The 14,992-nt window shown below is 36.4% G+C and overlaps 1 non-coding gene across 1 annotated transcript; it reads right to left on the minus strand.

The window, feature by feature from the left end:
* Positions 1-3,770: 3,770 nt before the first annotated feature.
* On the minus strand, positions 3,771-3,924 carry LOC149969047 (5.8S ribosomal RNA). The gene has a single exon (XR_016472879.1). It is a non-coding gene; the product is annotated as a 5.8S ribosomal RNA (ribosomal RNA).
* Between the last annotated feature and the right edge of the window lie 11,068 nt (positions 3,925-14,992).

Genomic DNA, 14,992 nt, shown 5'->3' on the forward strand with positions numbered 1-14,992 from the left:
ACTTCGTTGATAATTTGCCAGATTTTTTTTGGATCACTATTACTTTGTTGTATTTTATCTCTAAAATAATTATATTTAGTCGTTCTAATTAGAGAGTTTAGTCGATTTCTATACAGTTAAATAAATTGTTTGAGACCCGAATTAAAAGGTTCGTTTTTTAATCGCTTAGCTAAATTTTCTCTTTTTCTTATTGATTTTATTAAAGCTGAGGTGATCCACGGTTTTATTTTTTGTTCTTTATGGGAGTATGTTGTCAGAGTTTTTGCAGTTGCTGAGTCTATATATTTCTTTAAGGTTTCCACAAATTCATTCGATGCTAAATTAACGTCCTCTTTTATCAATACCTCATGCCATGGTTCACTTTGTATATTTCTTTTTAAATTATTATAATTTATAGTTTCATTAGTTTTAAGAACATAATTTTTTAAGTTAATTTGAATAACAATGAAGGTTGCGTTGTGTTCTGTTATATCAGTTTCTAAAATATAGGAATTAATTATATCGTTAGTATTTTTCCTTAAAAATATATGATCAATACAAGTTTTAGATATATTTCTCGTTATACCATTTATACACGAAGCTAGACCATATTCATGCAGTAAGGACATATAACTCAGCACGTTTGCATCATTATAATCCATAATATTTATATCAATGTCACCAATCCATACATTTTTTTTGTTGCGTGATATATTAGGTAGATTAAAACTTCTAAGAAATTCGGTTACATTATAGTTCGGTGATCGTTAACAAGCAACAATTTTATAGGTTTCATTATTAGGTAGTTTAACATTAAGAGCCTTCACCGTTGCGCCCGACAATTTTAAATTACTCTCAAAAAATAGAAGACCATGTTTTATATATATTAGAATTCCGTCATTTCTATTTTTATATTCTGTAGAGCAGAGGAAATTATCTTTTAGAATTATATTAACGTTAGCATCAAAAAATTCAATTGAGTCATTGAACATTTAAAGAAAACTGAGAAGGGTGTCAAATACATTTGAATTGATGTTAGGTCGTTAAGTGATTGGATTTTTGTGGCATTTAAATTGTCATCTTTACGTAAAAATATTTGTCCGTCTTTTATCCACGCATATTTATAGGTTTTAGATTTTGCAACTTGTTTTGGTTTCATATAATATTTTTTTGTTCATGGGGGTTAATTGTTCATTGATGCATACATTATTATTTTTTAACGATTTATCTATATCGCTTGCTATTATTTGTTTTTAATTTTAAAATATTTAATCCAGTTATTACGAATCTTCTTGCTAGTAAATTTAACTCTAATAATCGATACTTTTCTAATTCCCTTAGGGAGTCTAAAATTATCCACAACGGTTTTCATATCAAAAACTAAGCCTATTTCGTTTGCTACGGCTTCTACTATATCAATAATATTTTTGCTTTTAGTTTCATCAATCCCAATTATTTCTAGGTTAGATTCTAAATTTTGTTGTTTTAATTCATTAAATTTTTGGTCATATTCAAGTATTTTGCTTTCCAGTTGTTGATTTTTCAATTTTAAATCTGCATTGTCTTTTTTAATTGATTTTATTTCCTGACAGACTCCGTTGAGTTACCCCAAAATCGTCAATTTATCCCGAACAAAAATTGATGGACGTCTCAATATCGTCTATTTTATTGAGTTTTATTTCAATTTCTGCTATCTTATTCACCTTAGTTTGTATTTCGTCCAATTTATTTATTTTATCCATAATGTAGCTTACATTTAGCATCAGTTTGATACGGATCCGTAGTTTGTGCTTCTTCTTCAGCAGCCGAATTGTTGTTCATCGGATTCTTACAGGAGCCACATTTCCATATCAATTTTCGCGCACCTAACTTTCTTAAATTATCTTCTGTTTTAATATTGGTGCAGGTAACGTGGTAATATTCATTACAAGTTGTGCATTCAATAGTATTTTTCGGATTTGTTAATATCGCACGATATTTATTACACGTTGACATAAAGCTGCGACTGTTCTCCCCGACTTCTCCTGTTATAATCTGCGGTAAGCAATTAGATCGTAATGAGAGTAGCGGTGAGCCACAAATTCGCGGTGAACTAGGCGGCGAGCGATGAGGTAGCAGATAAATTGACGTTGAAGGAAAGGTTGGTCGAGTTGACAGAGAATTTGGTGGTGAGCAATAAGTTGGCGATGAATTCTGTGCCGAGTGATGAGTCTTTGAAGCGTTTAGTGGCGAGTGAAAAGTTGGCGTTGAATGCGGCGACGAAGGAATAGTAGTCGGTAAATTTGGCGAGTGGTGACATGCGGTAGGTGAATGTGGTGGCAAGGTAAGAATTGGTAGCGAAGTTGATGGCAAGTATAGAGACGAAAAATCCTTGGGCAGAGTTGAAGGTGCATGTAGAAAGGACGAATACAGTTGCTGAAGTGAAGTTGATGATGAAGAAGAAATTAAGGATATACTCCACGCATTAGAGTTTGACCAACACGCGGCGGAAAGTAGTTTATTGGAAACATTTGTGGGCGGTAAACTGCACCATCTGGATAGGGAAGTGAAGAAGCCAGATTAAGAGATGGTGGAGTATTAGTAACAAACCGCGGTGGCAATTGGTATTGATAGTTTTGACCAGTGGTGATTGGTGGGGGGGGGGTGTAGAAAGGGGTAGTTAGGAGCCAGTGAAGTTTTATAACTGGTACTTGAGTTGTCAACATTGAATTGACCCATTGCAATTGAACCCGTTCTTGAATCGTATTGATCATAGTTTAAAAAGCCATTTTTTCCACCGCGCATGTTACGAGATTCTTCGAGCTGCCTCAGTGTTAAATCGAATCGGGCAGAGAGTGAGAAATTTTTATCTTGCTGTCGTCAAAGTTTTTCTTCGTCGCTATTGTCGGGAAAATAATTTTAATGGGTCTTGGTTTGGCAAAGGAGGACGCCCAAGACGAAAGTAGGGCGTAGTCGCTGGAGCTTGGCTTGCAGAGAAAAGCTCTACTAAAATAACGAGCTCCTCTTCCGGGGAGAGATTCTCAGACAATCTAAATAGTATAGCATTGAAACGTCTATTATTTCGAGAGAGATCATCTTTAGTGACAAAGGAGTCCCCTTCTGTAGACGGTATAACTTTAATCGAGCTCATTTGCTTGGTGAGAGACTACAATAGAGAAGCTTCCATTGTCTTTAAACTGTCAGACAAGATATGTGGATTATTAAGTGAATTGTAGTAAATATGTTTTAGTTAGGACCAAGCGACACCTATTCATTAGATTTATAACGAGTTTTTTAGCTAATTTATCAATATGATTGTTCCATGATAGTTTCGGGTCAAACCACGGGCATAAATACTTCTATATGTCTATTTAATTTAGAATATAATACCCTAATTTAACCATGTACTTATCTTTGCGTGGTTTATTTACATTTAAAAAAATCATATACACCGCTTTTACCTCATTTAATTCAAGGAAGTTATAGGTTAACCCTTTACACTACTAGCTTTAAAAGCTAAAATAGGAGCTGCTCCCCTACATTTGTGGGTGCCTACTCTTTTAGAGAAAGTAGATTGGCTAAGCATATTCAAAATGCCAACATCTTCAAATAACTTAAGATATACTAACCGTCTTCATCCGAAGCCCTTTTAAATTTTATAAAAAAAAACAAATTGACTCTGGCACTTAAAATAGCTCATAACATATCAAAACCAAAATTAAATACTGAAAAACCTCTAGTGAAGTCCGCATTAAATACAAGTTAACACTTCCCCGTAGCTGAATTAAGTTTAAAAAAAGTAGTCAGTAATCCGACACTCAGACACGCGAAACTTCGGGAAAGACCTGAGGTTGCAATGTGCGTTCGAAAGATAAATACTCAATGTGTCTTGCAATTCAAACCAAGTCTCGCAGCTGGCTGCGTTCTTCATCGACCCACGAACCGAGATATCCACCGCTTAGAGTCGTATGTAATTTTTGCAATATAAGAACCCTTGAAATATAGAAGAAAAAAAAAGGCGCACGGCGTCGTCACGAAACGTCGGACGCTCTTTGGCGGAAGTTATACGGATAAGAAGAACCCACTGAGCTGCCACGACGCCTTAAATCGTGGCCTGAGCCTTCCGGCGTACTTACGCTCTGACACGAGTTCCCACTCCACGAACGAAGCGCACTTCGACGTTCGTGGAGATTTTTTATTTTAGAGAGTATAAGAAAGTCGTTACCGAATTGCGCTCGGTTCGGTTTATATATATCTAAACAAAACGATTTTTTAGTTTCGCGAGTTCCCTTGCATGTCTATCGGAACTTTTTGCTTAAAATACGAACCTCGCCGTTCCTGGCCCCGCAGACACGTCCGCCAGTTCAAGAGTTGCCCGGTCATCGTTAACATCGTCAGTTTTCACTCCTGTGAAAAAATTTAAATTTAATTAAAGTTAAGACTTACCTAGGACTCTCGTGAAATACTTGCCGCTATTTCAGTATGTCTTGTTCCCGCCACGTCGATGTCATCTTGCTGTGAGCCCCCCTTAGAGTGAACATGGAATATAAGTCTTCGCTAAAACGTTTTTAAATTTCATTCCTTTGCATTCATATATTTTGTGCGGTTTAGTTCAGGTGCTAGTTATGATATGTTAAGAGCTCTTTCAAGTGCCAGAGTCAATTTGTTTTTTATAAAATTTAAAAGGGCTTCGGTTGAGGATGGTTAGTATATCTTCAGTTATTCGAAGATGTTGGGATTTTGAATATGCTTAGGCAATCTACTCCCTCTAAAAGAGTAAGCACCCACAAACGTAGGGGAGGAGCTCCTATTTTAGCTATCAAAGATAGTAGTGTAAATGGTTAACTAATAACATCCTAGAATTAAATGAGGTAAAAACGGTGTATACGATTTTTTTAAATGTAAATAAACCACGCAAATATAATTTACATAGTTATATTAGGGAATTATATTCTAAATGAAGTAGACACATGTAAATATTTAGGTTTGCGGTTTTCCCGAAACTATCATGGAACAATCATATTGATAAATTAGCTAAAAAACTTGCTACAAATGTGTATCTAATGAATAGGTGTCGATTGGTCCTAACTAAAAAATATTTAGTACAATTCACTTATTTATCCTCATATCTTGTACTGTATATGCATTTGGGGTAACACTTAATTATTTATTTTCTTTCTTTTATTTAGACTTGCGAAATATTATTAAAATTCAATAATTTGAAAATGCTAAAATTAAAAAAAAACAATCAAAATTTGTGAACTTTTGGTCAATTTGAACAAAATGGGTGGGTTACACTTCGGGATGTCTCATTGTCAGTGTAACGTTGAGAAATTCGACCCTATTTTAAAATAAAATTGATTTTTACTCTATTAGTGCGCATACACTTCGCTTTCTTTCATGAACTTAAAATTTGTTCAAATAGAAATTTCGTTAACAAAAACAAGGTTTTTGTTTGATATTATTCGTATTATTTCTACAAAACAATGAACGTGTTTTATACGTTAATTTATAATTCTTAATGTTAAGTGTTTATCTTTTGGTAGTAAATAAAGTGGGGTATATGCCTTGGATAGATTAGTCCTTTTTGGACTTAATAATCGTTATGTGAAGGTTGTTTAGGCTTAGGGACTTTGATTAGTTTAGTGACCTGCCTTTGGTAGAAATTCAAGTGTACTAGCAAGAGCAAGTATGTTTATTTATAGAAAAGTGTAACAATCCCAATGAACACAATAAACATGACGTAGAAAAATCTCTTCCCTTTCCCGTTGTCAACTTGACGTCGAAATATTACATCTTCCCCCTTCCCCGTAGTCAACCGGCCGTCGAGTTTCCCTCGTCGAAATATTTCTATGTCACGTGACATAAATATTTTGGCGGCCAATTTAGAGAGACGGCCCCAATTGTTTTCCCAGTACCATATGTAGTGAAGTCAAACTGGTAAACAGTCAGATTTCCTTGCGTAACAGCTAGCTCACATACCTCCTCCTGGTAGGTGCGTTGTAGTGTAAGCACCATTTCGCGAATAGATGGTGACCTCGCTTCAGGCCTTTTCCTCACACTACCGATTTCGGCAGCTGAAATACGCCGCCATGGCTGTGAGCAAATCGAGAAAAATTCTCGGCGACAACGGCGCTCGCGTGAAGCGATGCCTTTTCCCGAGCAAGTTCCAACGGTTTTCCAAAAGCCGTGGAACGACCGCTAATGTTTTTCTGAACACGTGGCGCTTATAGCGCTCGTTTTAGAATTCTTAAGCGGAACTAATGACGTTTCACGGTGTTACTTGGTTGATCCTGCCAGTAGTCATATGCTTGTCTCAAAGACTAAGCCATGCATGTCTAAGTACATGCCGAAATAAGGTGAAACCGCGAATGGCTCATTAAATCAGTTTCTAAGATCGTACTTTTTTACTTGGATAACTGTGGTAATTCTAGAGCTAGTACATGCAGCAGAGCTCCGACCAATCGGGCTTCAGCCCGTTTACCATGGCGACTCTGGATAACTTTGGGCAGATCTACCGGTCGAACGGTAGTTGTTAGATAGTTGAGCCCCATAAAAATATTGACCAGCATCACGAGAAGAACATCATACCCGAATTTGGTGAAATTTCACCGAAAACGCTACGCAATGTAAAACGTGCCATGTCCTTTATAACTTTTTTAAACTTATATTAAACTTATTTTTTGTGATAAAAACAATATATTTATGAACATTAAAATGTGTTCAAAAATCTTATCAGTACTCTCAAATTCCAAATTTGGTTTCTTTAATAAAATATTCAGTCCTGCCGGCCAGGATTCGAACCCAGACAATTCTTTTGAAGATCATATGCATTATGACTACAATGCGCAACAGGATATGTAGCCACCTGGTGAAGGCACACCTTTTAGTATTAATCAACTTATCTTCAGAGCTGATTCCATAGTTTAAGGGGAATCGTTTCAGACTTTTAACATGGTAGGTATTGGATTTTCGATACATCCCCCCAAAAAGCGACATTATAGACTTCTTTTAAAATGAATTGTACAATACTAATATATTGGTAAGGAAAAGTACATATAAAAATAATTATATATACCATTAAATTCAAAGCCACAATTACAAATGGATGAATTTTTTGTGAATAAAAAACTTAATTTTAATTAAAGCAGATCGAAACTGAGTAAGACAAGGCTTAGTGCCTTTTTAATTAAAAATCTCATATATGGAAATTTAACGAAGTTTTTTATTTACAACAAATTTTAACAACGCATATAGAATTGCTATTTTATTTCTAAATGGATGAATATGGGAAAATGACTACAGTGTGCATCATCTTTTTCTATTGCTTCCTTACACGAAATGCCTTTTCTAAATATTTCTTTGTCACCAACTGTTGGTTCGTATGGTATCGATCTGAAAGAAACTTTCTTTCTTCTATAAATTTCACTTGAACGAATTTCGTGGCTGTACATTTTGTTTTCAAAAAGTCCATGCAAACTTAATTTCCATCTTTAATGAGTTTTTAAGGAATTCACATGATGGCATGAGTGTTTTGCAAAGCTGCATGTCAAGCATAGTAGTTGGTTATCTTTTATTTTAATGACAGCAAAACTGTTCTTTTCCATATCTATACAAATGTCATGGCAAAAAGGTATTTGCAATTATCTTGGGAAACTATAATAAAAAGGTAATTTACTCAAAATTTAATGAAAGAAATGTTTATTCAATAGAATAAAAATGTGATACATCCACCTAGTTAAGTCACATAACCAAACCATGTGGTTTAGCAATTTGGTTATTAATCATATAAAAAACCACTAATATCTTAATAAGAAATAAATAAACTTATACCACTATTGTATAATAAAAACAAATTAATTATAGAACCACTACGTGTGTAGACACACTCAGTGTCCAATGTCCAATGGAATCCTCAGGTGACTACAAAGGCTGATTTTGTTGGTAGTGTTTAAATTTTTGTTAAGTAATTTTATGCGCAAGATAATATTAACATCACTTGCAATTCTTGCATAGTAAACCACCCAAAGTCTTAATAGGACAAAATGCAATACTCCAATAGAAATCCCTGCCTTGGATGTTACTGAAGGTACGGTGAAAATAGTTTAAGGGATGAGGAGCGATAAAAATAATAATCATTAAAATAATCAGCTAGGCTTATACCCAAGGCACCACCTTAGACCTAAGCCATCATGCGACATATCCTGAAAAAAAGAACCTCAAGAGCTTCTTAAAGGGAACATATGTAAATTAAATTTTATTCTCAATAGATTCCTTAACCAAATAGATTTTTTTGTATATCTGGAATAGGCTTACACAACCATTCAAATATGGTTGCCTTAATTAGCCAGCGAAAGCGCTCCACATGGTAACACATGTTATGATACCATTCCATTCCTGTGACTTTCCATTTAAATTCATTCACGCCAAAATATTATCATTTCTCCCTTTTTCCATTCCATTCCCTAAACTCCAAAAGCAAATTATTTCGAACATTACGATCGGTTTGCCAATCACGTGGTGCATTATGTATATAAAGTGGAGAAAAGTACATACCCATTCATTCCTGAGACTAACTTCCATTCCCGTTTAATTTTGGTTTGTCATCCTTTCCATTACCGATAAATAAATATTAATCCTTTCCCGTCCATTCACGTGGTAACCATGGTAAATGGTAAACAAACCGTTTTCATGCAGCTGTCTAAAGGTCACCCAGGCAGTGTGTCAGAATTTATAGCCCGGTGTACCTAGAAACAAAGACCATACCACCGGAGGCCTAGCATCATAGTGCCCTACGCCAGCGTCCCCCTAGCCCGGACAGGTGACAAATCCAGCATGGGTAGCAGAACCCTACTACTGATGGTCTCACCTTTGACGCAAGCCACTCAACCCAGCAGAAGGTGCAGCAATGGGTGGGCCAATCCCCACTTCGCACACAGCAGTGGGATTTAGAATGGATGCTTTAGCACCTCCAGTCGACACCCTACCTATGAAGGCAAGGAGCCAAACCCTTTGGAGAGAGCTCCTAAAGGGGAACGACGAGCACACAGTAGCCCGCATAACCCAGCACAGCTGGCACCGGAGATCCCGGTGGGAGTCCAAAAGGCCGGGAGATGGGTCCGCCGTCCCACAGCAGGCTACCCAATCCGCCGAGGTGACCAGTTTGCCTGGACCCTCTCCGTTAGCCTGAACCGAAGTTCAGTATCCAGCCCAAACCTGACCGAAGTCGGAGGTGGAGATAGGACCGTTTGATCAGAGCTAACATCTCCCAGTGCGCCACCGCCCTTATGGGTTACAAGAGCCGGACCCCAACTCCCCGGTAAAGCCACCAGTTATTGCACACTCTAACCCATTTAGAGGTCACCCAGGCAAAAAGGTGGACTTTATTAACTACACATCTTATCTACAAGTAAACACAGTAACTTCTGCATTTGATTTGTTTCTTTCTAAACATTTCGTATAGTTACCTAAATTTATGCCAGACATCTAGAACAATTAAAAATCAACTAAACCAATAATTAACTTGAAATGACATTAATAACTGCTTCACTTAAATCATGGTCTCCTAATGAAAAATAAATTTTTAATTTGAGCAACAGTGAAAAGTTAAGAGAAATAAATCAGGCAATATGTACATAGTTAAATATACAGGGTGTCTCAATTTGCTCGATCAAGTCATTTTTCTCAAATTTATTTATGCTAGGGTTCTGAAATTTTCAGGGTTTATTTGTTAGGTATGGAAGGCTTTGGTTACTAAATTTCAGAAATATCGAACGATTTTGTGCCGTTTTGGAAAATTTATTTTTTCGCCGGTAGGTGTCACGCAAAATGTTTCAATAGAAAAGTTGTAGGGCATAGTCGAAAGTGTAAAAATAATTTTGGCTCGGTTGAAAAAGACCTATTTTTCACTGAGTTTGGAGGTCGGGGGAAAAACAATTTGTACTAGCAGGCAATAGCCTTTAACGAATTGTAGGTAACATGCATTTCAGTTATAAGATTTCGAAAAATAAACAAATGATAATCAGACCAAGTGACAAATATTTTTTAATGACTTCTACAAAATGTTTTCAAAAATGCCACCTTCTGATGCAATGCACAAATATGCACGATGTTGCATATTGCGAAATGCTCCCCGAACCATTTCTGGAGTCACCCGGCGACATACTTCGATGATTCTTTGTCGTAAATCTTCAACGCTCGTCACAGGTGTTTGGTAGTCCTTTACGAATCCCCAAAGAAAAAAGTCGAGTGGTGTTAGATCAGGGGATCTTGCAGGCCAACGAACAGGACCAGTTCTTCCGATCCATCTTCCAGGAAACTCGCCGTTTAGATATGCAACCACGTCACGATATTGGTGAGGTGGCGCCCCATCTTGCTGGTACCAGATGCGTCTGTACTCGGCCAGAGGAATGTCGTCCAACACGTTGGATATTTCATTTTGAAGGAACTCCAAGTAGTTTTCACCGTTCAGACGATTTGGCAGGAAGAACGGGCCAATAATTCTGTCATCTAACAGACCAGCCCACACATGTAAGCGAAACTGCACTTGGTTGCGGTGAGGAAATCCCCAGTGTGGATTCTCGTAGTCCCACATATGTTGGTTTTGACGGTTGAAAGGCCCATCTCTTCCGAATGAACATTCGTCGGACATCAGTAGTTGATCGTGAAAATCCTGGTGTGCGTCAGCCATGAGGCAAAACCAATTACAGAAGTCGAGTCGGCGCTGTCTATCACCGTCATGCAGTCCTTGGTGAAGTGTCGCTCGATAAGGATGAAAATGGTGTCTTTTGAGTGTTCTCCAAACGTAGTTTCGTTCCAAACCTAAGTCAAAGCTGGCAGTCCTGACGCTCGCTCAAGGATAGGCGACGAAGTAGGCAAGTATGGTGTTTTCCATGTCAATGTCCTGGAGACCACGACCACGAAACCTCGGATTGATATTACCCCAGTTGTCGAAGTCGCGGACCACTCTAAGAACCGTCGTATGACTTGGTTCGCAATTGGGAAATCTTCGTCTAAATAACTGACTTACTAGAGTAGCATTACGACGACCATCTCCGTAAAATAATTCTAGCATATGAGCGCGCTGATCTCGAGTGTAAAGAGGCATACTGGACAACAATCGGCCAAGCTGAGAGAATGTTTTAACTTTGAAATGTAAACGCTTTAAATACTACTCGGACAATTGATATTTCACGTTAAAAACAACAAAAGAAAAATAAGCGTAATTTTTGGTCTACAAATCTTTGTTTGATGATCTTACTCGTAACCACGTCGAAATGGAAGACGCGGTCTTTGTCTACTTTGTCTAATTGGGTGTTGAACGTAATAATTTTCTTTATCAATAACGTTTTGCAGATCTGATTATTAACTACATAGCTGAAAGTATAAGTTCACTAAAATAAATGTACATGTGTGTTGATTATGTACGATTGTTTACGTTAAAGGCTATTGCCTGCTAGTACAACTAGTTTTTTCCCCGACCTCCAAACCCGAACCAAAATTATTTTTACACTTTCGACTATGCCCTACAACTTTTCTATTGAAACATTTTGCGTGACACCTACCGGTGAAAAAATAAATTTTTAAAAACGGCACACAATCGTTCGATTTTTCTAAAATTTAGTAACCAAAGCCTTCCATACCTAACAAATAAACCCTGAAAATTTCATAACCTTAGCATAAATACATTTTGAGAAAAATGGCCTGATCGAGCAAATTGAGACAACCTGTATACAGATAGACATCCAAAGAGATACGAAACCATCTGTTGACCTTATTTCGTTGATAAAATACAACTTTCAAATGGATGCATTTCACATGATTGTGTAATGGCATAAGTTACATAATAATCATAGGTATGACACATCCTTTTCTCCTAAAGTTAAACTATTTAATCAAAGTCCGTCTCGGCAATGACCATTTATATCAGTAAATCTTTCTGTGAGCTGAATCTCAACACATTTTAAACAATGTTTCTGAAGGTAGTTTTGTTCCAATTTGAGACGTTTACGCGTTTTCGCTTGTAAATAATGCCATAAAAATATTTTTTTCTGCAAATTTCTGTTTAAGAATCTGTAACCACCTCACGACAGACTATAATTCACCAACATTGTTCATTGCCATACTATTGGTTATTGTGTTACTTATGCAATTTGGAGTCATTAACCAGAGATATATAACAAAATTTACTATTTCTAATTAAGACTGCATTTTTTTTTAAGTGTTATGCGTTATGATTCTCCTACTTGGGTTTTATTTGTTTCACTTTGGGCATTTATTTGGTAGTTTACCTATAAAGCAATGTTCGATAGCATGTGGTTAAATTAGTGGAAAATGTTTGTAACTCAACTTGATTCAATTTTAGGGTACTAGCCTCGAACAAGAAGCCGGCACTTGTTTAAGGTACAAAACTACAATGTATCAATGTATAATGGTTGTCTAAAAGGGGTCAGTTCGATTTGTTAAAACAATGGCGGTGAAAAGTAGTTGAATAAAACCTACAATGTGTTTCAGTTTGAAAAATAACTCAGGTCTATAAAACTGTCAAAATTAATCGAACCGAAATCTAAATATGAATTTACCGAGAAAAAGACAAGCGTCCATCACACTAGGCTTAAGCAGTATTTCAGTCATAATATGAAGGTGTCATATAAATTGATCCCACAGTATTAAGTATTTCTTCAGATTAAAATATTAGCAGAACCAACTTTGATGAAAAGGGTTCATGAAATCTTATCAAACAAAAATAAATGTTAATTTGAGCTAAAAACCTGTATGAGGAACTTAATTGTTACCTGAAAATGAACAGTTTGGAAATAAAGAATTGCCAAAAATCAACTGATCTTCTTTGTTCATACACGAACACTGCAATACCAACCACCTGAATTAAAAAAAAGGCTTTAAAAGTCGCTCGATGACTTAGGCTAATACCCAAGGCACCACCCTAGGCCTAACTGATTATTAACATTCAACCGTATGTAAACCTTTTTGGAACTACTTGTATACAAACAGGAGTTCCCTGATATATAAAGTTTTTAATAAATTTTTGATTGATCACATGAAAGTTTGAATATGATTTCCCACTTCAATTTTCACAAGAAAAAATAACATAACCATATTTATTAAATAAAAGTGTATTGCATGTTAATTGATTAAAAATAAAGAAAAAGTTTTAAACATACTTTTAAAATTCCTTGTTTTTTATCAAAATCTAACAAAATAAACCAATTATGTCCATTTAAACATGGCGGAATCATTGCATTGTTTTGCGAAATTTACAATTTGTAGGCTGTAACATTATCAACAGAAAACCAAATTAGATTAAATTAATTGGTTTTTAAATGTATGTTTGCGTGGGATGCATGATTTTTTTTAACTCTCTTGATCATGGCATCAATGGTGGAACTACCATGATAACATGCTTTCAATCAGTGACTGAAAATTAGCTCTATAATCAACAATAGTGGAGAAGGAGATATAGATGACCAGCTCTGCTCTTAAACCATTTTGTAATCAAGTAGGCGGAATAAAAGAAACTGAATCCAGTGGATATAGTAGCAAATCTAAGGGGGTCGCTTAGGGTCAAATTACTAGAGTACACAGTTATAGGAGCACATCTTGGGTCATTTAATGGTAAGTCATAGATTAATCTAACAATTAAGTGACATGTTTATTAATAATAACAAAAATAATTAGTTAGGCTAATACCCTAGGCAGGCCCAATTCAGCTTGTGACTTTTAATGCCTTATTTACAGGTGGCTAGGTTACAATGCGTAGAAGGGTGGTAGGAAGCCCTTTATGTCACGCAAGCTAGCCTACAGCTCAGTGAGCTCCCTACACTTGCTTAATGTTTACTGTTAACTTCAGCAAGTTTTTATGGGAAGGAGAAACCCCTTTAACAGATGCGGAGAGAACTTGTTTATAAGTAAATGGTTTCTATCTTTATATTTCTTTGGACGAAACGAGCATTGCCATTTACTAAAAGTGTACCAATTATTTTATAGTAAGCTATAAGAAATGTCTGTTTCAGCAGCATAGAAGCTTCATTGGGTTTTCTTCCCATAAGTTGATCTTCAAGAATACTAGATAAAAACATCGAATTTGCTAATCCCTCATCCAAATAATATCTATATAATTCCTTTTATGATATTGTGGCAGCACGCACATTATCTTTTAAGTGTCCTAGTTTTTCATTAAACAGTAATTATTTTCAGAAATAAAATGACTCGTTTGATTTTAACGTCTTTTGAGATAAAGGCACAGTGGAATAGCCAGAAACATATCAAGGGGAGCGGATTAAAATATGTGAATGTTAAGAAGGGGTGAAAATTTAGCTTTGTCAAAGATAGGATCAAAGGTGTTTGTGGTTGAGGTTGGCCTATGAAATTGATAGAAGTAAATTTGAATTTGCTTAAAAATAATACATCATTGTTATCAGAATGTGGTTGAATAATTTCTGGATTCAATGCATCAACTCTCTCATCCATATCCATTCCATGTTTGAGTGTTGCCTATAATGATGTGCAAAAGTAATTATTTTCAATAAAACAGCCTCAACATATGGAAACCTGTAAACAATTCTTTCGTCGGAAGTACTTAACAAGTACTTCCAAAGTAATATTTTTTTTTGATTGGCGCCCAGGTCAAACTTATTGCATGGCGTACTTTTTTTTCTGTAAAATCACTTTGAATTAAAATTTACTTAATTTTTGCATCGACAAAAAGGTAGCTAGGCCTCGTCACCCCCTACTGAGTGGCCCTAAATGGGTTAAGGTGTGCAAAAACTGGTGGCTTTACGGGGAATCGGCTCTTGTAACCCATAACGGCGGTGGCGCACTGGGAGATGTTAGCTCTGATCAACTGGTCCTATCTCCACCTCCGACTTCGGTCAGGTTTGGGCTGGATACTGAGCATCGGCTCAGGCTAACGGAGAGGGTCCCTGCAAACTGGCCGCATCGGCGGATTGGATAGCCTGCTGTAGGGCGGCGGGTCTCCATATGCGGGCCGTTGGTCCTGTTTCCCGTTAGGAGCTCT

The sequence above is a fragment of the Leiobunum rupestre genome, chromosome 1, assembly GCF_980474605.1.
Source record: "Leiobunum rupestre chromosome 1, qqLeiRupe1.1.hap1, whole genome shotgun sequence".
NCBI lineage: Eukaryota > Metazoa > Arthropoda > Arachnida > Opiliones > Sclerosomatidae > Leiobunum > Leiobunum rupestre.